The following is a 23,835-nucleotide window of genomic DNA, read 5'->3' on the forward strand; positions in this document are numbered from 1 at the left end:
TTCAGTGGATCAGGCAGAGAAAATCTTGCTGGCTCTGTGTTAGGGTCAGGATGAAGCGGAGATATATTGTCAGAAGTTTAGAAAGTGGTCTGTGCTCACTCAGTGGAATGAATGTGCCCTGGCAGCAATCTTCAGAAAGGGTCTCTCTGAAGCCCTTAAGGATGTCATGGTGGGATTTCCCATGCCTGCTGGTCTGAATGAGTCTATGTCTTTGGCCATTCAGATCGATCGATGCTTGCGTGAGCGTAAAGCTGTGCACCATTTGGCGGTACTATCTGAGCATGGGCAAGAGCCTATGCAATGTGATAGGACTTTGACCAGAGCTGAACGGCAAGAACACAGATGTCGGAATGGGCTATATTTTTACTGTGGTGATTCCACTCATGCTATCTCCGATTGTCCTTAGCGCACTAAGCGGTTCGCTAGGTCTGCCACCATTGGTACGGTACAGTCTAAATTTCTATTGTCCGTTACTCTGATTTGCTCTTTGTCATCCTATTCTGTTATGGCATTTGTGGATTCAGGCGCTGCCCTGAATTTGATGGACTTGGAGTTTGCCAGGCGCTGTGGTTTTTTCTTGGAGCCCTTGCAGTATCCTATTCCATTGAGAGGAATTGATGCTACGCCTTTGGCCAAGAATAAGCCTCAGTACTGGACCCAATTGACCATGTGCATGGCTCCTGCACATCAGGAGGATATCCGCTTTCTGGTGTTGCATAATCTGCATGATGTGGTCGTTTTGGGGTTGCCATGGCTACAGGTTCATAATCCAGTATTGGACTGGAAATCAATGTCTGTGTCCAGCTGGGGTTGCCAGGGAGTACATGGTGATGTTCCATTTTTGTCAATTTCGTCTTCCACTCCTTCTGAAGTTCCAGAGTTTTTGTCGGATTATCGGGATGTATTTGATGAGCCCAAAGCCAGTGCCCTACCTCCTCATAGGGATTGCGATTGTGCAATTAATTTGATTCCTGGTAGTAAGTTTCCTAAGGGTCGATTGTTCAATTTATCTGTGCCAGAACACGCCGCTATGCGGAGTTATATAAAGGAATCCTTGGAGAAAGGCCATATTCGCCCGTCGTCATCACCGTTAGGAGCAGGGTTCTTTTTTGTGGCCAAGAAGGATGGTTCTTTGAGACCTTGTATTGATTTCCGCCTTCTTAATAAAATTACAGTAAAATTTCAGTATCCTTTGCCGTTGCTGTCTGATTTGTTTGCTCGTATTAAAGGGGCTAGTTGGTTCACCAAGATAGATCTTCGAGGGGCGTATAATCTTGTGCGTATAAAAACAAGGCGATGAATGGAAAACAGCATTTAATACGCCCGAGGGCCATTTTGAGTACCTGGTTATGCCATTCGGACTTTCCAATGCTCCATCAGTATTTCAGTCCTTTATGCATGACATCTTTCGAGAGTACCTGGATAAATTTCTGATTGTGTATTTGGATGATATTTTGGTCTTTTCGGATGATTGGGAGTCTCATGTGAAGCAGGTCAGAATGGTGTTCCAGGTCCTTCGTGCGAATTCCTTGTTTGTGAAGGGGTCAAAGTGTCTCTTTGGAGTTCAGAAGGTTTCATTTTTGGGGTTCATTTTTTCCCCTTCTACTATCGAGATGGACCCTGTTAAAGTCCAGGCCATTTACAATTGGACTCAGCCGACATCTGTGAAGAACCTGCAAAAGTTCCTGGGCTTTGCTAATTTTTATCGGCGCTTCATCGCTAATTTTTCTAGTGTTGCTAAACCGTTGACTGATTTGACCAAGAAGGGTGCTGATGTGGTCAATTGGTCTTCTGCAGCTGTGGAGGCTTTTCAGGAGTTGAAGCGTCGTTTTTCTTCTGCCCCTGTGTTGTGCCAGCCAGATGTTTCGCTCCCGTTTCAGGTTGAGGTTGATGCTTCTGAGATTGGAGCAGGGGCTGTTTTGTCGCAAAGAAGTTCTGATGGCTCGGTGATGAAGCCATGTGCTTTCTTTTCTAGAAAGTTTTCGCCTGCTGAGCGTAATTATGATGTTGGTAATCGTGAGTTGTTGGCCATGAAGTGGGCATTCGAGGAGTGTCGTCATTGGCTTGAAGGAGCCAAGCATCGCGTGGTGGTCTTGACAGATCACAAGAATTTGACTTATCTTGAGTCTGCCAAACGGTTGAATCCGAGACAGGCTCGATGGTCGTTATTTTTCTCCCGTTTTGATTTTGTGGTTTCGTACCTTCCGGGCTCTAAATATGTGAAGTCTGATGCCCTGTCAAGGAGTTTTGTGCCTGACTCTCCGGGTGTTCCTGAGCCGGCGGGTATTCTCAAAGAGGGGGTAATTTTGTCTGCCATCTCCCCTGATTTGCGGCGGGTGCTGCAAAAATTTCAGGCTGATAGACCTGATCGTTGCCCAGCGGAGAAACTGTTTGTCCCCGATAGATGGACTAGTAGAGTTATCTCTGAGATTCATTGTTCAGTGTTGGCTGGACATCCTGGAATCTTTGGTACCAGAGATTTGGTGGCTAGATCCTTTTGGTGGCCGTCTTTGTCACGGGATGTGCGTTCTTTTGTGCAGTCCTGTGGGACTTGTGCTCGGGCTAAGCCCTGCTGTTCTCGTGCCAGTGGGTTGCTTTTGCCCTTGCCGGTCCCGAAGAGGCCCTGGACGCATATTTCTATGGATTTTATTTTGGATCTCCCCGTCTCTCAAAACATGTCGGTCATTTGGGTGGTTTGTGATCGCTTTTCTGAAATGGTCCATTTGGTACCTTTGTCTAAATTGCCTTCCTCCTTTGATTTGGTGCCATTATTTTTCCAGCATGTGGTTCGTTTACATTGTATCCCGGAGAACATCGTTTCTGACAGAGGTTCCCAGTTTGTTTCGAGGTTTTGGCGATCCTTTTGTGCTAGAATGGGTATTGATTTGTCTTTTTCTTCGGCTTTCCATCCTCAGACAAATGGCCAAACCGAACGAACTAATCAGACTTTGGAAACATATCTGAGATGCTTTGTTTCTGCTGATCAGGATGATTGGGTGTCCTTTTTGCCGTTGGCTGAGTTCGCCCTTAATAATCGGGCCAGCTCGGCTACTTTGGTTTCGCCGTTTTTCTGCAATTCTGGTTTCCATCCTCGTTTCTCTTCAGGGCAGGTTGAGTCTTCGGACTGTCCTGGTGTAGATACTGTGGTGGATAGGTTGCAGCAGATTTGGACTCATGTGGTGGACAATTTGACATTGTCCCAGGAGAAGGCTCAATGTTTCGCTAACCGCCGGCGCTGTGTGGGTCCCCAACTTCGTGTTGGGGATTTGGTTTGGTTGTCGTCTCGTTATGTTCCTATGAAGGTTTCCTCTCCTAAGTTTAAGCCTCGTTTCATTGGTCCGTATAAGATTTCTGAGGTTATCAATCCTGTGTCATTTCGTTTGGCCCTTCCTGCTTCTTTTGCCATCCATAATGTGTTCCATAGGTCGTTATTGCGGAGATACGTGGCGCCTGTGGTTCCATCCGTTGATCCTCCTGCCCCGGTATTGGTTGAGGGGGAGTTGGAGTATGTGGTGGAGAAGATTTTGGATTCTTGTATTTCGAGACGGAAACTCCAGTACCTGGTCAAGTGGAAGGGTTATGGTCAGGAAGATAATTCCTGGGTTTTTGCCTCTGATGTTCATGCTGCCGATCTTGTTCATGCCTTTCATTTGGCTCATCCTGGTCGGCCTGGGGGCTCTGGTGAGGGTTCGGTGACCCCTCCTCAAGGGGGGGGTACTGTTGTGAATTCTGTTGTCGGGCTCCCTCCTGTGGTCATGAATGGTACTTCGGCTGGTTCTGTCCATGGACTTTCTCTGGTGGGTGTTTCTGAGTTTCCTTTCTCAGGTGACGAGGTTAAGTCGTTAGCTGGCTGCTCTATTTAACTCCACTTAGATCCTTGCTCCATGCCACCTGTCAATGTTCCAGTATTGGTCTAGTTCACTCCTGGATCGTTCTTGTGACCTGTCTTCCCAACAGAAGCTAAGTTCCTGTTTGTTTTTCTTTGGTTTGCTATTTTTCTGTCCAGCTTGCTATTTTTATTGCTGTCTTGCTTGCTGGAAGCTCTGGGACGCAGAGGGAGCGCCTCCGCACCGTGAGTCGGTGCGGAGGGTCTTTTTGCGCCCTCTGCGTGGTCTTTTTGTAGGTTTTTGTGCTGACCGCACAGCAACCTTTCCTATTCTCGGTCTGTTCAGTTAGTCGGGCCTCACTTTGCTAAATCTATTTCATCTCTGTGTTTGTATTTTCATCTTTACTCACAGTCATTATATGTGGGGGGCTGCCTATTCCTTTGGGGAATTTCTCTGAGGCAAGGTAGGCTTTATTTTTCTGTCTTTAGGGCTAGCTAGTTCCTTAGGCTGTGCCGAGTTGCATAGGGAGCGTTAGGCGCAATCCACAGCTATTTCTAGTGTGTCTGATAGGATTAGGGATTGCGGTCAGCAGAGTTCCCACGTCCCAGAGCTCGTCCTTATTATCAGTAACTATCAGGTCATTCCGTGTGCTCTTAACCTCCAGGTCCATTGTTGTCCTGACCACCAGGTCATAACAGATCAGCCCACTTAAAGGGCAGAAATGTTCACACCATCCCTCTTAAACATTTGCTTTTAGCTCAAAGAATGAAGAATATTCCAGAAGCCCGTCACCTGGGACTGCATGTGAAACTCCCTGTAGGGATGGCTCCACTGTGTCTACAATCCCCATCCACACAATGGGATTAGTGACTGGAAGAAAAATGGAATGATTGACTTCCTTGATTACTAATATTAGGTCTTGCCTTATGTATGCATAAGATCTAGCCTGCACTTCTTCCTCTGCTTACGGTCTGAATAAAAACATTGATTCCTAAGGCTGAACTCACGAGCAAGCAAATCTCTAATAAAGCACAACAATAATTTTGACACAACTGGTGCTCCATGCTGGAAAAAGTATGCATCTCTTACTCAGCTCTACGTCCATTCATCCAATAGTCTTTAGTAAGTGGCCAGCTCCTCACAATAATATTTTTGATTACTTTTTATTCAGATTTTTCAAACACAGAATGAACAAAATCCAGCAATTCAGTTATGGTTCTTATTTTGTACTTATTGCGCCATTCACCGTGTGGTAAAAGTGATAAGGCCCATTTGTTCGCCGGATTGGTATGAATCCAAAATACCAAATTTATAGTTTTATTATGCTTTGCTATGTTTACAGACTAAAAACAATATTTTACAAAAATGAATTTGTTTTTTCATTGTCATATTCTGAGAGCTGTAACTTTTTTATTTTTTGCCAAATGGGCTATAAATAGGGCTTGTTTTTTGTGAGACGATTTGGAATTTTCTTTTATGGCATTATTTTTACTGTGATGCAGTGACCCCTGTTACAGCTAGGGGCCGCTGTATGTTCTCCTCAGAATGAGCACAGAGGCGTATTGAGGCCATGGGAATGCATGGCAGTCGCAGGCATAACTGTGATGATGAGACGTCTGGCATTATTGTAAATGGCCGGAATGTGTCGCAGAGGAGATACTCTGCGCTGTAAGCCTGAAGTAATGTTGTTCTGGGACCACAAGTGTTACTTAAAGGGAGGCTTACAGGGTTAGTCAGAGAGCTGGGTGGGTCTGACTAACCACACACACCTCCCACATATGGGAGTGGTTACAGGGATAGAATGTGACTGAGGTCTAGTCACAGGGTGGAGAGTGTGTGGACCTGAATGGTCTGTGATGAGAGGTCCTGCGAGTGGATTGGACTCCAAAGGGGCACATGGAGCTGCTCATGTATGAGATGGGAGCTGGCTGGAGCTCTGGAAAGTTCAGGAACTGGATGTCTGACAGAAATCATATGAAGCCAGGCTGGGAAAACCAGAGGTGCTGTCAAGCAGGTAACCCATACTGTGTGTGCTTGGCTCCAGAACAAGCCTGAATATTGGACTCTACCAAGTATGGTCACAATCCTGATGGAGCAGAGCCCTGTCATGAACACTGTTACTTTGTTTTGCCAGATCTGAAGGCTGTTACTTTGTGTTTGTGCCGCTGGGGTTTTGTAGAGTAATAAACCCAGTTGAACTTTCTAAAGAAAATAGTCTTGGTTTGTGTTTTATCGCTGCCAAGCGAGTATTCCCCAAACCGCCAGTGAACGCTCCATCACTTCACATACAACTTTTTGGTCGCTTTTTATTAACTTTTTTTGTGAGCCACGATGATGAAAAAGTGATATTTTTGGCGTTTTTTTTTTTTTTTACAGCATTCGCCATACTGAATAATTAACATGCCAGTTTTATAGAGTGGGTGGTTCCAGATTCGCAAATATCAATTATGAATATTTTTTTTATTTTTATCTTATCGCAAATGCTACGTTTTGAGTGGTAAAACGACTTTTCGTGATTTATATGTACTTTTGTCTGTGTGTTTTAAACTTTTTTACATGTCTTAGGTAACTTTTTTTTACTTTTTCCCTTAGTCCCACAGTGAGATGTGAATAAATAATAATCTTTATTTTTATATAGCGCTAACATATTTCACAGCGCTTTACAGAATAATTTTTCATTTGATTGCTGGTCTCATACACTGCAGTAGTTGTGTACTACAGTGTATGAGACTGTCAGGGTCTCACTGACACAGCCTGTGAGACCCAGCTTAGAGCTGGATCTCACAGGCCACCTTACCCTGGGGTCACCACATGACCTCAGGGTACCATGGTAACCATCGGGACCTGCAATTTTCATTGTGGGGGTCCGATGGTTACTAAGGGGGTCTTTTGATCCCCTTGCAACAATTTAAATATCGTCGCGATTGACAACGGTATTTAAGGGATTGATTGATCGCAAAACTGTCCGGGTTCGATACTGCAGGGTGTCACCTGTCATATACTAGCTATACTCTTATTTCTCAGCACCATTAAATAGCGCCATTAAAAGGCATATCGGTGGTCACTAGGGCGTTAAGGACCAATTGCAGCTGAAACAATTTCATGGTAATATTAAAGGTTACATTTAGGACTCTGTCACATGTCCATTTATTTCCGGTACTGGAAACACCGGTACCGGAGATATCCGTGTCCGTGTGTAATACAGCCGTGTGCCACATCAGTATCACACGGACGGTCACCAGGGAAGAAAAGCTACAGAAAGCGCTGTTCCCCGGCGGCAGGTGCTGAAGACTGCTCTCATCATTCTCCCCTGATCTGCCAGCGATCGGTGCGAGCAGAGGAGAATGATGAGGGTTATATTCAAGCCAGAACATGACAGCAGGTGGGGGCTTTTGGTACTATTACTCCCATCATCCGACACCTGCTGCCTCTAATAACAGTGACAACAGGAGTGGATGATGGGGTTATTCCTCACCCGCCACCTGCGCTATAACTAAATAAATGAATGAAAAACCCGGCATGGATTCCCCCCTATTTTGATAACAAGCCAGGCAAAACTCACAGCTGGGGGCTGCAACCCTCAGCTGTCAGCTTCAGCAAGGCTGGTTATTAAGAATAGAGGGGTCCCCACCCTGTTTTTACTCCAAAAATGTTACTTTAGTCCCCGACTGGAGTAACTATTCTGGAGAGGTGCAGAGGTGTAATTGTTGCCACGGTGACACAATGTCGACATGCTCAAATTTATCTGTCAGTGCAGAGCTGAATTTGCAGAGCATAGTGATGCTGCTGCGATCAGCATGTAAAAAATGATAGTCCCATAGTGGGACAAAGTAAAAAAGTAAATAAAATAATTGTAAAAATATAAAAAAGAATAATAAAAAAATTAAAAGATATTGTACCCATAAATAAATATTTGTAAGAAAATAAAATATAAACAATAAAAGTACACATATTTGGCATTGCCGTGTCCAGAACGACCTGACCTATAAAACTGTCCCACTAATTAACCCCTTTGGTGAACACCATAAAAAATAAATAAAAAACAAAGCAAAAAACAAAGCTTAATCATCATACTGCCAAACAAAAAGTGGAATAAAACGCAATAAAAAAGACGGATATAAATAAACATTGATTCACTGAAAACATCATCTTATCCCACAAAAAATAAGTTGTCATACAGCTCCATCAGCGGAAAACTAAAAAGTTATAGCTCTCAGAATAAAATGATGCAAATATAATAATATTTTCTAGAAAATAGTTTTTATTGTGTAAAAGTTCTAAAAATTAAAAAACAGATATAACTGTGGATCGCTGTAATCGTACTGACCAGAAAAATAAAATAGCCTTATCAATTTCATCACATATGGAACAACATAAACCCCTCACCTCTCCCAAAAAATTTCTGAATTGCTGGTTTTTGTTCATTTGGCCAACCAAAAAATCGGAATAGAAAGTGATAAAAAAATATATGTCTGAAAATGGTACCAATAAAAACGTCAACTCGTCCAGCAAAAGCAAGCACTCACATAACTCTGTGGGCCAAAATTTGGAAAAATTATAGCACTCAAAATATGGTGATGCAAAAACTATTTTTTCCAATAAAAAGCGTCTTTAAGGCTGGTTTCACATTTGCTTTTTTTTTTTTGCGTTTTTGCGATAAATCAAAAACACGAAGAAAAAAGAGACATACCAAAACCTGGGGAACACCCTGAATAAGGATAAATGTAGAAATTGATTATATTGATTTATATTGAAGTCCAAACAGCACATACCACATAGAAAATAGATAAATAAAAACATAAGTATTAAAAACACTGGTAATAGAAACCACCCCAAAGAAAAAAGGGGAAATAAAGACCCCCTGGACCCCAAACAGTGGGTCAAGTATATACAATACAAATGTTATACCGTAAAATTCAATACAAATACAACAAGTTACACTGGGACATGATAGCAAATGCTGGTAGTGCTGGTGTGGGAAAAAGACAATATTATACCCACAAGACAAATACGGGCCAGGGTAACAAGTGACTGGTTATAAACAGTAATGTGATATCACCATAAATACATATGTAGAAAGTCCACCAAAAATAAGTAGACCCTATATAACCAGCCAAACTGCATAATAGCCATACAGTACCCAGGTGTTGGCAAAAAAATAGACCCTAATGTCCAGCAACCAGAAAACACATATAGACCCCAAGCAATTAGCTGGGATATATACAGTTAGGTCCATATATATTTGGACAGAGACAACATTTTTCTAATTTTTGTTATAGACATTACCACAATGAATTTTAAACAAAACAATTCAGATGCAGTTGAAGTTCAGACTTTCAGCTTTCATTTGAGGGTATCCACATTAAAATTGGATGAAGGGTTTAGGAGTTTCAGCTCCTTAACATGTGCCACCCTGTTTTTAAAGGGACCAAAAGTAATTGGACAATTGACTCCAAGGCTATTTCATAGACAGGTGTGGGCAATCCCTTCGCTATGTCATTCTCAATTAAGCAGATAAAAGGCCTGGAGTTGATTTGAGGTGTAGTGCTTGCATTTGGAAGGTTTTGCTGTGAAGTAAACATGGGGTCAAAGGAGCTCTCCATCCAGGTGAAACAAGCCATCCTTAAGCTGCAAAAACAGAAAAAAACCATCTGAGAAATTGCTACAATATTAGGAGTGGCAAAATCTACAGTTTGGTACATCCTGAGAAAGAAAGAAAGCACTGGTGAATTCATCAATGCAAAAAGACCTGGGCGCCCACGGAAGACAACAGTGGTGGATGATCGCAGAATAATCTCCATGGTGAAGAGAAACCCCTTCACAGCAGCCAACCCAGTGAACAACACTCTCCAGGAGGTAGGCATATCAATATCCAAATCTACCATAAAGAGAAGACTGCATGAAAGTAAATACAGAGGGATCACTGCACGGTGCAAGCCACTCATAAGAATCAAGAATAAAAAGGCTAGACTGGACTTTGCTAAAAAACATCTAAAAAAGCCAGCACAGTTCTGGAAGAACATTCTTTGGACAGATGAAACCAAGATCAACCTCTGCCAGAATGATGGAAAGAGAAAAGTATGGCGAAGACGTGGTACAGCTCATGGTCCAAAGCATACCACATCATCTGTAAAACACGGCGGAGGCAGTGTGATGGCTTGGGCATGCATGGCTGTCAGTGGCACTGGGTCACTAGTGTTTATTAATGATGTGACATAGGACAGAAGCAGCCGAATGAATTCTAAGGTATTCAGAGCCATACTGTGTGCTCAGATCCAGCTAAATGCAGCAAAACTGATTGGTTGTCATTTCATACTACAGATGGACAATGACCCAAAACATAAAGCCAAAGCAACCCAGGAGTTTATTAAAGCAAAGAAGTGGAATATTCTTGAATGGCCAAGTCAGTCACCTGATCTCAACCCATTTGAGCATGCATTTCACTTGTTAAAGACTAAACTTCAGACAGAAAGGCCCACAAACAAACAGCAACTGAAAACCACTCCCATGAAGGTCTGTCAGAGGATCAAAAAGGAGGAAACACAGCGTCAGGTGATGTCCATGAGTTCAAGACTTCAGGCAGTCATTGCCAACAAAGGGTTTTCAACCAACTACTAAAAATGAACATTTTATTTAAAATTATTGAATCTGTCCAATTAATTTTGGTCTTTTTAAAAACCGGGTGGCACATGTGAAGGAGCTGAAACTCCTAAACCCTTCATCCAATTTTAATGTAGATACCCTCAAATGAAAGCTGAACGTCTGAACTTCAAGTGCATCTGAATTGTTTTGTTTAAAATTCATTGTGGTAATATCTATAACCAAAATTAGAAAAATGTTGTCTCTGTCCAAATATATATGGACCTAACTGTATAGTGTGTGAGACCAGAGCCCGCTGCTAAATAAATGCAAAATACACCTGGCACGATAAGGTGTACAGTGTCAGAATCGCAGGGGAAATAGGTACACGTACCCACCAAAACAATCCATGGAAAATCTGTGTGCTGGGAAAAAATATCTAAAAATATATAGGCAATAAATAACAAAGAATGCAGCTGCAATCTACAGCACATATACCTGGAGCAATGGTGGATACATGGCCCATAAAAATGTGGCAGGAAAACGAGAGATGGCCAGTAACCCCTGCCGACCAAATAGTCACGCTCAAAGTCCCATCACTCGTGTCCAAGCAAAAGGTGTGCCAGACCCAAGGGGAGGTCAAGGGGGGGTTAAGAACCCGACGCGTGTCGCCACAGCCGTGGCTTCATCAGGGGTAAGGAATGGTGTCAATAAATGGTGCGATAAATAACGCAATAAAAGCATGTGTTTTTTTCCCTATATTTAACATTAAAAACGCATGCTTTTTTTGCATGCGTTTTGATGCGTTTTTGCAACGCATGCGTTTTTTCTCTGCATGCGTTGTGTTGCAGAAATGCAACATGTAGTAATTTTTGTGGCGTTTTTTTTGCCGCAAAAAAACGCATGCGTTTTTTCGCGGCAAAAAAAACGTATTGATGTCTATGTAAACGCATGCGTTTTTAAGCACATGCGTTTGCGTGCGTTTTTATAGAAAAACACAAGAAAACACCCTAACCCAAACCCTAACACAAACCCTAACACAAACCCTAAGGGATCCTAACCCTAAACCTTAAGGGTTAGGGTTTGTGTTAGGGCTTGTGTTAGGGTTTGTGTTAGGGCTTGTGTTAGGGCTTGTGTTAGGGCTTGTGTTAGGGCTTGTGTTAGGGCTTGTGTTCGGGTTTGTGTTAGGGTTTGTGTTAGGGTTTGTGTTAGGGTTTGTGTTAGGGTTTGTGTTTTAGGGTTAGGGTTAGAGTTTGTGGGTTAGGGTTAGGGTTAGAGTTTGTGGGTTAGGGTTAGAGTTTGTGTTTTAGGGTTAGGGTTAGAGTTTGTGTTAGAGTTTGTTAGAGTTTGTGTTAGGGTTAGAGTTTGGGTTAGGGTTAGAGTTTGTGTTTTAGGGTTAGGGTTAGAGTTTGTGTTAGAGTTTGTGTTAGGGGTAGAGTTTGGGTTAGGGTTAGCGTTTGTGTTTTAGGGTTAGGGTTAGAGTTTGTGTTTTAGGGTTAGGGTTAGAGTTTGTGTTATAGTTTGTTAGAGTTTGTGTTTGGGTTAGAGTTTGGGTTAGGGTTAGAGTTAGAGTTTGTGTTTTAGGGTTAGGGTTTATTGTTTGTGTTAGAGTTTGTTAGAGTTTGTGTTAGGGTTAGGGTTAGAGTTTGGGTTAGGGTTAGAGTTTGTGTTTTAGGGTTAGGGTTAGAGTTTGTGTTAGAGTTTGTTAGGGTTAGAGTTTGGGTTAGGGTTAGAGTTTGGGTTAGGGTTAGAGTTTGTGTTTTAGGGTTAAGGTTAGAGTTTGTGTTTTAGGGTTAGGATCCCTAGGGTTACTAGGGATCCTAACCCTAACCCTAGGTATTTCTGTTTATAGTGGGTTTTCTAGTTGATTTTGATGATTGGCAGCTGTCACACACTTCTCATCATGCGTTTCAAAAACGCAAACGCAGGAATAAACGCTTGTAAATGCGTCAAAACGCTGTGTTTGCGTTAAAACATGCAAAAACGCATGCACCTAAAAAACTCAGCATTTAAACGCGTTTAAATGCGTTTTTGCACCAAATGCGTTTAAATGCGTTTGCGTTTAAAATGCTGCAGATCAAAACGCAAGTGTGAAACCAGCCTTAGTGGGTGACAGCAGCCAAACATAAAAACCCAATATAAATCTGGTATTGATGTAATCGCACCGACCCAGAGAATAAACTCGCCTAATCACTTATACCGCACGAGGAACAAGGTAAAAAATAAATAACACAAATTCTTCACCTGCTATTGAATTTTTCATTCTTCCTCCCAAAGATCACAGTAAGTCTCGACCAAAAAGGAAGAAAAGTAGCATGCAAATCACAGGGATCACAAATAGATAATATCACAGTCTTTATTAAAGTGACAACACAACAACACTGCAAAGTTAAAAACATTTATAAAATGCATATTGCAAAAAGAGAAGAAACACAGAATGACCCACAATAGGGCCGTGCCCTTGCCAGAGCCCAAATGTAACGTGGTCATTCCTAGCTACACCATGAACATATCATTTTATGCAAGACAAAGTCAATCAATTACACCACATGAAAAAGGAGCTCCTCGTTAAAGCCTTGGGGTGCAAGGCTATTCAGGTTGTGAATCCATATGTTGCAGCTCCCACACCAATAGGTGCCAAAAATCCTCATACCTCTATTTAATTTAGTTGTTGGACGAACATAGTGACTACGACATAGCAGGTCCTTGAGGTTTTTTGCTCGTCCAGCTATCATGCTTGACGTCTTAGAAATGTGGGGTGCCAATTTAGATTCACTTAGCAACTTTGCCAGATTCTTTTCTGAGCATTGAGCTAGCGCTATTTCTGGCCCCACTTTGAATCTTAGGCATCTTTGGTCACTATCGCCATGGAGCGCAATTTCCCCGCCGTCACTATAACACTACTGGCATGAGAGACATTTTCACATTAACTGCGCACGCACTGATTCGCACGTGCGCATTGTGACTTTTGGCGGCCATATTTGTGCACCACCTGTGCCCTTGCCTCCTCCACTCCTTTCACCCACAGTACTATTTGTACCCCAGGCAGGATTTCTTCCACGTGGGTGATACTCTTCCCAGGTATGAGACTTGTTATCCCCTTGATTCGGGCCATATGTATTACTTTGTAAAAGCTCATCCTGGTTCCTGGGAGAGGTTATTGCTATAATAGGCTTTTTGATAGTTGACCCTAATTGGCCACTTTGTTCTGTTTATTTCATTTGTTTCCTATGCAGTACATACTCAACTGTACAGCTTTATTTGTATGGTATCAGTTGGCACACTTTCACACTTTTATTTCATATATGTGCTGTATTTGATTGACTATTTCTTGGATAAAATGATATGTTCATGGTGTAGCTAGGAAGGACTGCGTTACATTTGGGGTCTGGCAAGGGCACGGCCCTATTGTGGGTCATTTTGTGTTTTTCTCTATTTGCAATATGCATTTTTAAATGTTTTTAACTTTGCAGTGTTGTTGTGTTGTCACTTTAAAAAAGACTGTGTTATTATCTATTTGGTGATCCTTGTGATTGGCATGCTACTTTTCTTCTTTCTTGGTCATGTATTACCCTGGCATATAACGAGAGATCCCCATTAGAGGTGCCCTCCAGTTCTTGTTTGTGTATCACAGTAAGACTTGGCGCACATTTATCTCTAAAATACATGATTCAGACAGAACGCAGTCACTGTGAATGCCGTCTGACCTGTGATCCGGCGGTGTCAGTCTTTTTAACCCCTGAACCCCCCGGAGCTTTTTTCGTTTTCATTTTTCGCTCCCCTTCTTACCAGAGCCATAACTTTTTTATTTTTCCGTCAATATGGACATGTGATGGCTTATTTCTTGTGGGACGAGTTGTAATTTTGAACAATACCATTGGTTTTACAATGTCATCTAACAGAAAATGGGAAAAAAATTCCAAGTGCGATGAAATTGCAAAAAAAAAGTGCAATCCCACACTCGGCTTTTTGTGCTAGATTCACTAAATGCTAAAACTGCCATTATATCTCCAGGTCATTTCGAGTTCACAGACACCAAACATGTCTAGGTTCTCTTTTATCTAAGTGGTAAAAAAAATTTCCAAAGTTTGCTAAAAAAAATTTAAAAAGTGCGCAATTTTCCAATACCGGTAGTGTCTCCATTTTTCGTGACCTGGGGTCGGGTGAGGGCTTATTTTTTTGCATGCCAAGCTGACATTTTTAATTATACCACGTTTTTGTAGATATGTTCTTTTAGTCACCCGTTATTGCATTTTAATGCAATGTCGCAGCAACCAAAAAAACATATTTTTGGCGTTTTGACTTCTTTGTCACTACACCGTTAAGCGATCAGGTTAATCCTTTTTTTATTGATAGATCGGGCGATTCTGAACGCGGCGATACCAAATAAGTGTAGGTTTGATTTTTTTATTGTTTTATTTTGATTGGGGCGAAAAGGGGGTGATTTGAACTATTGCACAGATCACCTGTATGCAGCAGAATTACAGGCTTGCTATGTGTGCCGACCACAGGGTGGCTCTCATAGCAATCTGCCATCAACAACCATAGAGGTCTCGAGGAAACCTCTGGTTGTGATGGCAACGCACCGATGACCACCGATGCTCGGCTAGCAGCACTTGTTAAATGCCGCTGTCAGAGTTTGACAGCGGTATTTAACTAGTTAATGGGTGCCTGTGGATCACGATTCCGCTTGCGCCCATTGTGGGCACATGTCAGCTATTGAAAACAGCTGACGTGTTGCAGCTTTGAGGTTGGCTCACCGCCGAAACCCACCTCAAAGGGGGGATATTGCCAGCTGACATACTATTCCGTCAGCTGGCAGAAAGGGGTTAAGATAGCATAAAAGCGCTGTCGACAACAGTTTTGTGCACTTCTGAAAAGAAAGATACAGCTGAACACAGGCCACATGGAGTCCAGCGTAAATCTGCTGCCTCATTATAGTGAAAACCTCGGGGGTTCCATCAGAATTTCGTCTCTCAGAGACGTAGATGGAAACCCCAAAGTAAGTGCTCAGAGCGTAGAGCGCCAGATAAATGTGATCCCAAAACATTATGCAAAATGTTCCCAGTAAAAGCTTCAACTCAATACACACACAAGCAAGTCCGCACTCAGTTCTGTCATCTGTTAATGGAAATAAAAGGGGCTTCCACGTTACTGATAGCACAAAAGCTCTGGAAAAGAGAAATGGCTCATCACTCAAAAGAAATTCATCAAATTCTGCACTCCCAAATTCAAATGCCCCTTCCCTTCTGAAACCCACAGTGTGCCTATGTAAGGAGGTGGCAGAGGACCTTGTGGCCTCCCCTCTCTCTCTTTGACTGTGTTGTGGTTTCCCTGTATGTAACCAGTTGATGTGTACTGTCTGGTAATGTATGTACTGTGAAATGTGTTGTACCTGCTATGTACATATTAGAGACAGGGACAGAAGGGGTTAACCCAGGAGGTTGAGCTAGCAGCCTCAAAAGGAGCAGGAAGTTCCTGTCCCCAGTCAGTGCCCAAGCAGGCTTACCCAGAGGTGGTGCTTTAGCAGCCTCTGGAGCTGAAGACTTCCCTGGAGGGGAGAGTGTGTTGCCCTGGACCTCCGGGCAGTGGAAGTGGCCACCAGGACTGCATAAGTGCCCCGTCGAGGACTATAAGCGTCCAGATACCAGCTTTTGAATTGCTGCTGCTGTAGTGGACTTTATAGCTTGTTCATTGCATCTTCATTAAAAGGTTTTCCCTGTTGGATTAAAACCGAGCCAGAGTGTTTCCCTGGACCCTCTTCACCAGTGACAGCAGAGACTGTGACGGAAAGGTAATTGCCTGGGGACCATATCTGTCTGTTCTATGTGCAAGGGGCCAGGGTGTTCGTGGACTGTTGCTTTAAATGGACTCAGTCAAGACTGCCACCCTGTGCCACCTTGCTACACCTAAACCACATACATCGTTCACATATTTGGCATTTCTGAAGCGATGAGAGCCCACCTATCTTACAGGTGCATATCTGCTGAAGCACAGGCTGGACATAACGTAATGGAGACTGCAGCGTACTGGTCACTACAATGCACTGGTCACTACAGCGTACTGGTCACAACGGCAGTTTTTAACTCGGCAACATTCGTTGCTGCTTGTTTCTGGAAAATACCCATGGAGTCAAAATCTACACCTGTACATTAATTCCTAAAGGGGTATAATTTCCAAAATGTGGTCACTTTAGGGGGATTCTGCTCCTCTAGCAATTATGGCCTCTGTATATGGAGTCTGCAAACTGTTCTAGGAAAGTCTGCGCTAAAGGAGACTAATAACGCTCCATTCCTCCCGAGTCTCTCTGTATGGCTAAGTAGTACTGTACAGCCACATATGGGGTATTGCCACGTTCAGTAGAAATTGTGGGACAAATAATAGTGCCATTTTATGAAAATGTCAAATCTGAGGCTAAAACAAAATGTTGGTGGTAAAAATGTAGTTATTTTTTCTTCACTGTCCAATGGTATAAAATTCAGTGACACACACGTGGTGTCAAAGTAATCACTACACCCCTAGATGAATTCATTGAGAGGTGTAGTTTGTAAAATAGGGTCACTTATGAGTGAGTTCTGCTGTTCTGGCACCTCATAGGCTCTCCCATTGGGTCTTGGCACCTGCACACTATAACAGTAAAATCTGCCCTATAGTATGGCACTCCTTACCTTTTGAGCTTTGCACTGTGCCTGAAAACTATTTCCTAATTACATGTAGGGCATTGGCGCACTCAGGAAAAGATAGACTTCAGTTTGTTGTTAAAAAGTTTCCTATTCGCCCTTTGAAAAATTAAAAACTTGGTGCTAAAACAAGATTTTAGTGGTAAAATTGTAATTTGTTCTTTCTTCACCGCTCAATGGTGTAATATTCTGTGATGCACATGTGGTGTCAATATGATCACTGCATCCTTAGATGAATTCATTGTCAAAATCTGAACTCCAATGATAATTGGATAGCGATGATTCCAGGAAATTTTAATTCAAAAAGTCAAATTATGCTCCTTCCTTTCCGAGCCCTGCCGTGTTCCCAAAAAGTAGTGTTCTCCCTCATATCTGGTATTGGCATGCTCAGGAGAAATTGCACAACAAATTTTGGGGTCCATTTCTTCCTGTCACCCTTGTCGAAATAAAAAAAAATTGGATCTCAAGTAAGTTTTTTGTGAAAAAAGTTAAATGTTCATTTCCCCTCCCCCTCACATTCCAAAAATTCCTGTGAAGCACCTGAAGGGTTAATACACTTCTTGAATGTGGTTTTGAGCATCTTGAGGGGTGCAAATTTTAGAATGGTGTCACTTTTGGGTATTTTCCGTCTTATAGACCTCTCAAATGTGAGGTGGTCCCTAAAAAATGGTTTTGTAAATTTTGTGGAAAAAAGGAGAAATTGCTGGTCAACTTTTAACCCTTATAACTTCCAAGCAAAAAAAAATTGTTTCAAAAATTGTGCTGATGTAAAGTAGACATGTGGGAAATGTTATTTATTAACTATTTTGTGTGATGTATAGTGTTGAGCATTCCGATACCGCAAGTATTGGGTATCGGCCGATATTTGCGGTATCGGAATTCCGATACCGAATTCCGATACTTCCCGCGTATCAGATACCGGAATCGGAAGTTCCCAGAATTCAAACTGAACGCAGCAGCCAATGAGGAATGATTGGAAGTGTGGGCACATCCTGTTTAGCATGGTGGGCATGTAAGTACTGGCAAGACTGTGATTGGCTGCTGAAATGATGTCACTCTGCACTATAAAAAACGCTGCCGCCATTTTGCGCTCACTCTGCTGTGATTTCAGTTAGGGACAGGACGCTGTGTTCTAACTGAGGGCCAGTTGAGATAGCTAATTGCTTTATTTTCCTTTCCCAAGGCTAATTTAGCAAAACGCTGTGTGTTCTTCACTGTTCACCTTGCTCTTGCCTTGCAGCGCTGTTTTAACAGCGTTCTGCAAGGTCTCTGTGTGTGTGTGTGTGTGCAGCTCACTCTGTAGTCTGTGTGCAGCCATATACCCGGTTGTATTCAGCTCAGGGGGGGTTCACACTGCCTCACACAGTTGTCCTTTTTTGCTCATAGTGCAGCCTGCTGCACATTTTTTCTCAAATTTCCTATTAGTGTTTTTCCACCCGTCTCCAGCTAAATAGTGGAAAAACACTACATAGGATAACCTAGAGGAGGGTTTTTGGGCCTTGCAGCGCCGTTTACGGCTGTCTGCACGGTCTCCGTGTGATTTAAACTAGCTCTGTAGCCCGACCTGCAAAAAAAAAAAAAGGAAAGTTCACCAAACACATCTTAACACTTGTGTAGGCCACATTTGAAAAATAATAAAGTTTAGTCCACACTTTACAACATTAGTGTTTCTTACACCTGTTAGGAGGAGCATTTCAGGAATAAGCACACTAAGGCCTTAGTACTTTTCTGCTTATCTTTATCTGTCAACCAAGATGAAGAGGGCAGGGAGTAAGGCACGTGGGCGTGGGCGCGGAGCAGGGAGAGGAGCAGGGAGAGGACGTGGTGATTCTGTGCCTGCTGCGGGCACCGGTGACTCGTCGTCACTCAGTTTCAGCAGGGAACAGTCCTTCATGCGCAGCTTTGTCGGAGAGCGCCGTGCACCGCTGCTGCGTGATGACCAAATTGAAGCCGTTGTCAGGTGGATGGCAGCTAACGCCTCGGCATCGACTTCAGTTAGTGCCACATCCTCTCAGGCACAGAGCACTGGAGAGCAGCCATCTGTCTCTTCACCACCTGCCAAATTGGCCAGGCAGTCAGAGAGCCCAGGACAGGAGCCGTCTCTACTTCTGTTCTCTGAATCTCTTGGCTTGGAAACAGGGGGCCAGCCAAGCAGCATTGGAGAAATGGAAGAAGAGGCAGTGTGCAGTGATGCCCAACAGCTTTGTCTCTCTGACTCTGAAGAGGCGGGTGGGCCAGTGCCTCCGGTGACCACAGCGCAGTACGCATCTGATGATGAAACTCAGGTGCCGCTTTCTGGTGCGTACTGTGCTGCCGAGACTACCCAGGAGGAGCAGTTGGTGGCAGAGGGTAGTGGAGATGATGAGGTCGTTGACCCATCGTGGCGTGAGGAACAGGAAGGTGGTGGGAGCAGCTCTGAGGAAGAGATTCCCCTTACGGGCCAAAGAGGGAGAGGGAGGGGGAAGACTGCGGAGCCTGTAGCCTCCACTTTGGCACCCGTTAGGAGCCTGTCTCTTTCCAAAGCCAAAAAGGGCGCTCCCAAGACTTGCAGTGCCTGGTCCTTTTTTGACACAGTTGCAGATGACATTTGTTTTGTCAAATGCAAGCTGTGTCATCAGAAAGTAAAAAGACGGAAAAATGTCAGCAACCTCAATACCACAAATATGTGGAAACATGTGCGGACCAGGCACGCGGTGGAGTTACAGAAACACACTGAAGATGTAGGCCAACCAACAGCGGCAGCTACCACCTCTTCAGCTCGTGTTGCCTCTTCCTCCAGCTCACGCACAGCTGGTTCGGCTTCCTCCCAGGATCGCCATGGAAGAACCTCTGGCACTGTTGTCCAGAGACCTTGTGTAATTCCACCCACAGCACCACCTTCCCAGTCATCCTCACACTCCCAGTCTACTCTACAGCCATCGGTAGTACAGGCATGGGAGAAAAGGCGGGCATTCTCGGCCAACCACCCCCGGCACAGGCTCTGAATGCAGGCATTGCCAAACTGTTGTCCCTGGAAATGCTCTCATTCAGGCTGGTGGAGACTGACAGCTTCCGTGACTTGATGGCATTGGCAGTCCCACAGTACAATGTGCCCAGCCGCTTTTACTTCAGCAGGCAAGCTGTCCCTGCCCTGCACAGGCATGTTGAGGGAAACATAAAACATGCGCTACTGAACGCCGTCAGTAGCAAGGTCCACCTCACCACCGATGCGTGGACCAGTCAGCATGGACAGGGGCGATACGTTTCCCTCACTGCCCATTGGGTTAATGTTGTTGAGCCAGGTACAGATCGTGCGAGTGGCGCAGGACGTGTCCTGCCCACTCCAAGGATTGCAGGAATCCAGTCTGTACGCATTGACTCCTCCTCTTACACAAGTTCCTCAGAATCATCTCTGCAGGAGCCGTCACAGTCCACCTCCACATGGACCCGTGAACGTTTACCTATGACCGACATGAGCACAGCCGTTGCCAAACGTCAGCAGGCCGTCTTGAAACTAGTTTCATTGGGGAATCGAAGCCACACAGCGCAGGAGCTCTGGAATGCCATCAAGCAGGAGAGCGATGTGTGGTTACTGCCAGCGAATCTCCAGCCAGGCATGGTAGTGTGTGACAATGGCCGAAATCTGGTGGCAGCTTTGGCCCTTGGCAACCTCACTCACATCCCATGTCTGGCACATGTGCTCAATTTGGTTGTGCAGAGTTTTCTGAGGGACTATCCGGATCTTGATGCCCTGCTGCACAAGGTCCGCCTAGAGTGTGCTCACTTGCGGCGTTCCAGCTTGGCAAGATCCCGCATTGCTGCTCTGCAGCGCCGATTCCGCCTTCCGGAACACCGCATCATATGTGACCTACCTACCCGGTGGAATTCCACGTTACATATGTTGGAGCGGTTGTGTGAGCAGCAGCAAGCAGTTATGGAGTACTTAATTATTCTTATTTTTATTCTGTACCGAGCACATGGTTTCTTGCTGACACTATCAAAAGCTATTTCTGTGTATGTAGCTCAGAGTATAAGTTAACTCCATATACAGAAGACACGTGATCAGTGTTGAACATATATAAACGTCTCTTAGGAGGGTGTGGGGGCTTTTTGTCACGTGGGACGGTCACCTCCCTTCCTTCACCATCATTCTCCATGAACATGAGACAAGACACGAGGAACAACAGCTGTTAGCTACTCCATGCCATGATGACTTCACACAGACAGATGACTTCTACCTTTTAAAGATGAGTAACAAGAAAAGCGCTGATATCTACACATGGACACTCTGTTTGTAATTGTTTCATCTACCTTTTATGTTTTCTGCAATTTGGTTTTTCTGTGGACTAGTCAATAAACCACTATACTTTCTTCAGAAAATCATGACATTTTTCTTTTAAGAATAACGCACCTGGTTAAGTCTTGATTAGATATTTTTGCTCAATAACGATTTTTAACATTTGGCCTAGCCAGCCAGTTTTGATTTTTTGTGCTATTTTTGCGTGAATTTCCTTCTTCTTGCACACGGGGGAAGACAGAAGAGTTCCGCTAGATTGTGCAAGTATTCAGGAATTCCACTTCAAAACTTCAAGTCACAAAGAACTCATACAAGAACCTACGAATTACGAAGACTTTAACAGGTGTCAGACGGATTGACAGCAAGCACTGGTAGTGCTGAAGATAGATGTGCTAAAAATAGCCGTGCTGAAGTCCGGAGCTCAGCGTTGTAAAAGCAAAGGGATTACAAGCTGAGATTTCAAGGTAAGACAAATGGATTTGATAAATTCATATGCTAAATCAAGTCAGATAGAATTTGTAAGTTTGTATGGATCTAGCTTAGAAATATTTTGGTCTAATTTATTTGCAGAATGCAGAATAGCGAATTCGAATTTAGATTCTAAGCTAATGTCTAAGAAAAAAGAAAAAGAGCAACTTAAAAATATTTTACATATGGTTTATGTATTTAACGAGTTTGTGACAGAGAAGTCCAAAAAAGACAGTGTAGAAAGAATTTCTAAGGAAACGAATGATGTTCCCAAGATTGACTGTAATGAGAAGAGTGAGAAAGATGTGAAGTTATATTAACTGCATGATTTTTATATATTTAACACTTAAAAATAAATAATATATCTAACAACCTAAAAATGTGTGTACTACATGTAAATTTTCTTTCTGTAATAATCTAAAACGTGTTTTTTTTTTTTTCCTCCCACTGCATGGTGTGACATATGTGAGTTAAGGAATATCATATAGCCTTGTTTTTTAATTTTAGGAATTTTCCTCAGCCTTACATTCAAAGGGTCTTAGTTACAGACTTGTACCGAAATAGCGTTAGAACATTCAACTCAAGTTTCTTGTAAATGAGTCCAGTCCTTTCTATAGTTTAAAACATACCAAATTATAATTTTATGATATTCAGTGTTTTTTTATAGTTACATAGATGAGTACACATCTTCAAACAAATATATGGCACAAGTTGATATGACAGTTATAAAAATAATGATTTTTCACTTGGGTTTTTACAAATTAATTTTTTCATAAAATAATATTTTTTGATATTAAGGGGGAAATGTGTTTTTGATCCTGATCACATCATCACATTTCATCAATACCTCTTCTTCACACATTTTAATAAAGAAGAAATATTAATAAGGTATTATTGGGTACAATAACAATAAATATTATAAATATAATTTTTTCCTCTAATGAAGGGTATTATATGCAAAGTTGTATAATTTCAATATTTTGGTGATCCAAGGTTATGACAACATCTACATGAGGAAAATATTAAGGGAATGTGTTACTGAGACATAATCTCAGCATTTGTCATCAACATATAAAGGCCTTATTCTTATTTTTTATTCTCATTTTTATTTTTCTATTTTTCATTTTTATTTTTTTATCTCAAGAAAAAATCTATATTTCATAAAGTAATGTCTAATACAAGAATATTGCTTGATCAAATATAGTGATCATATGGTTTCATTATATAAGAAATGTTTCAATTCTGAGTTAAATACAACAATTCATTCATTCATTCATTCATTCATTTATTTATTCATATATATTCTTATTTTGGTTCATGACTATACATACTTACATATTATTGGTTTACTGAACATAAATTAATAAAGTTTTAATAATAAATATCAGCACTTGTTACATAAAAGTCACACTGACATCTATGGGTTCAAAAAAGAAATTACACCTATGACATAAAAATGTCCAATCACATGAAGAATATGGTTAATAATATACTATCATTTATCATTTATTATTATTATTTTATTTTTCCAAATATAAACTCCATTTTAATATCATTTAATAATTATATGGATAATATTGATTGCTATGGTACGCTGTGATATTATAAGTTAGGGAAATTACCAGATTTGGTATAGAATAGGGAATGAAGACTTCAATCAAGATACTAAAGACGTTAATAAAGATTTTGTATTTTTCTAAATTCAATTGATTCTTAAAAGTTACAAAAAGGAAAGCCGTTATCCAGAAGTTCCACAAGGTAACAATGCTATGATTTCTGAGTAATAATAGACTGTGTCAAATACAATTCATGTCACCATTCACAACTACAGCATCCATCACTGACAACTGAGTACAGTATCAAAGATGAACAGTGTTATTACGTTCCAGTGGTTTCCTATCACCTATAAGACTTCCATGAAAGCTGGTGAACACTCAGGTAATTGTCAGGACGCTACAACCCTGACATGTGTCCTGTGCACTAAGGACTGGTTATGGTGCTATGT

General features: G+C 42.3%; 1 protein-coding gene across 2 annotated transcripts in view; it reads right to left on the reverse strand.

Annotated features, from left to right (window-relative positions):
• Positions 1-23,835, reverse strand: part of SYTL3 (synaptotagmin like 3) — a 321,014-nt gene that overhangs the window by 76,905 nt on the left and 220,274 nt on the right. The gene's annotated exons all lie outside the window — the stretch shown is intronic.

Source organism: Ranitomeya imitator, chromosome 5, assembly GCF_032444005.1.
Source record: "Ranitomeya imitator isolate aRanImi1 chromosome 5, aRanImi1.pri, whole genome shotgun sequence".
Lineage (NCBI taxonomy): Eukaryota > Metazoa > Chordata > Amphibia > Anura > Dendrobatidae > Ranitomeya > Ranitomeya imitator.